Below are 2308 nucleotides of genomic sequence, written 5' to 3'. Positions count from 1 at the left end.
GCACAAAATGATGTAAACATAAACCATTATATTATTTTTAAAAAATTAATGCTACATTTAGAAGAGTAACTCACAAATAGTTATCCCCACTAATTGTTATTCCTGCCTGAAATGTACTTCAGGCTCTTCCTCTCACCTCAACCCATTCGGCTGTCACTTCTTCTGAAAGGTATTGACCTGACAGATTCTTTAAAAAGCCACCCCTCCCCCTCTACAGCCCTTCTCATAGTCACCATACTTATCACTATCTGAAATATTATATTCTTTTTTGCCTATTTCCCCATTAAGACATAAGCTCCTTAGGCTGAATATTTTGTCATGTATGCTGCTCTATTTCCACTTCTGACTGAGAATCTGACTTGTCCATGCACATATCCCTTATCAAAGCTAGGAAAGCTATTTGAATTTCATAATAATAATACTATATTCAAGCAGCCTTTCTTTTTTTTCGATTATTATCTCATTTGAGCCTTGAAAAGTCAACAGAAGATACACCATCGTCTCTAATTTTAAAGAGAGGAAAAGTAAGTTTGGGTGACTTGCCTTTGGAAACAAAACTGGCAAATGCTAGAATTTAGCAACCCCTACTTTCCAATTCAAATGTTCCTTAAAGTAGAATGGAAGGATATTATGCCCTTGAACTGGGCTTACAGAAATGAGATCTCTCAGCCTCCAGAATGTATTCTGAGGCATCAACAATATCCTTCAGGGTTTCTAACAAATACTTGTCTCTGAACCTGAGTAGTTTTATATACACTACAGTATTAATGCATCAATAATACAATAACCCTTGGTAAGCCAAAAAATCAAGTAGTAATATACAAAGACGGGAAAGTCCAAATCCACACAAAATCACTAAAACTCAAGTGCATCTGCTGCGTTTAATGTTCTAGTTCCAACATGCTACAAGCTTTCTCTGCAAATCGCAGTCAAGGGTGCATTACAACTGTCAACAACAATTGTGGTAATGGTTCAAATTATTTCCTAATTCCTGTTTCACCAGGTTAGGTGACAATATTTAGGATTATTCATGAGACTCAACTGTTGTCCATGATCAAATGGGGGGAAGTGGGAGGTGGTGAGGCAAAATTGTGAAGAAGGTCCCTTCCTATGAGATCTTTGTCATATGGCCTCTGGCTTCCACATTCTCAGAAAGAAACAACTTTCTTTTTTTCCCTTGAGCTTTGTCCTAGCAAATGTACATGGTTCTATGATCTCACGTCATCTCACAAAGTTCCAGATCCTACAGTAACAAATGGAGGGGGGCGGTGGGGCGGGCAGAGAGGAGGTGGAAAGTCTCCCTATTTATACAAAAAGCAAACTGAGGCAGCAAGTAGTTATCGTTATAAATTGTCCTTAACGATCTGGTGCCTTGCAGGATCCCAAAGAATCCTGGACATTGAGTCTCTAAAGAAACCTTCCATCCATTGTAACCTGTCAAACTTTGGGGCACAGGGGAATCTAAGTCCTTCATTAAGGAAGGGGGGAAAAGGATCCTCCCTGGTAGACCTTCCCCTTTCCAAGCCTTTGCAAGCCTCCTATTTAAGCCCTCAGCATGAGGGGTCGGGGAGTGGAAAGGTGCAGGTGCGAGACCAGGCCCACCCACTAAGGGGCCTCTCCTCTCATGCCTGTTCCTCCCGCCCCAAAGGGCGCCCCGCGAACTGGGCGGGATGCTGTGCCTTCCCCACTTCGGCAGTTCCCCGAAATGCCCAAGGAATCAAACGCCGCACAGTACCATTAACACCCGCACTGCGAGCAGCTGTGGGAGCTCCGCAGGCCCAGGGAGCTGCAGGAATCCTCAGAAACTTACAGTTTTCCTACAGCGTGCGCGTCACGGCGAGGTGACGTCACTGGACCGGCGTTCGGGGAGGTCAGGCCGCCGGACGCTAAGAGCTCGGCCCCCACGGCTCCGCCCCTAGCGCGGGGGCGGGAGAGCCGCCCTTTCTTCGGCGGCCCCGCCCCCTTAGTGAGGCCGTGGGCGCAGGCGCGGTGGATGAGTGTGACCGCCTCCCCGCGGGCTTAACAGCCGGGACTCCTAGGGCGGAGGCGGCTTTGCGAGAGCTTCGCCCAAGCGTTCGGCGGCGGGGTGGCTAGACTAGTCACAAAAGCAGGCCAAGACCTCCCCCCACATGGGCGACGAGCTGTCACCCACAGGTTGGAGTAGGACACCGGGGCTGTGTGGTAGACTTTCCATAGACATTGTCTTCCTTCATTCACGTGTTAGTTAAAAGTTCTCCACGTGTGGAAACAGCTATTTGCTCGCCATCGGGGGTGCCTCAGGCCGGGACTTAGCGGTCCTACCGAGCCC

At 47.5% G+C, this 2308-nt stretch overlaps 1 protein-coding gene across 2 annotated transcripts in view; it reads right to left on the bottom strand.

Moving 5' to 3' along the window:
* ZNF438 (zinc finger protein 438) overlaps nucleotides 1–1867 on the bottom strand; it is a 145915-nt gene extending 144048 nt beyond the window's left edge. The window contains exon 1 of one of the 2 annotated variants that reach the window (XM_012731427.1): nucleotides 1811–1867. The gene's annotated coding sequence lies outside the window, so the exon portion shown is untranslated. The other variant, XM_012731428.1, reaches the window with a different exon arrangement.
* Between the last annotated feature and the right edge of the window lie 441 nt (nucleotides 1868–2308).

This window comes from Condylura cristata, unplaced genomic scaffold, assembly GCF_000260355.1.
Source record: "Condylura cristata isolate star-nosed mole 26May11 unplaced genomic scaffold, ConCri1.0 scaffold00030, whole genome shotgun sequence".
Taxonomy (NCBI): domain Eukaryota; kingdom Metazoa; phylum Chordata; class Mammalia; order Eulipotyphla; family Talpidae; genus Condylura; species Condylura cristata.
The sequence above is the reverse complement of the archived record's forward strand: the minus strand, read 5'-3'. Positions and strand labels throughout refer to the sequence as shown.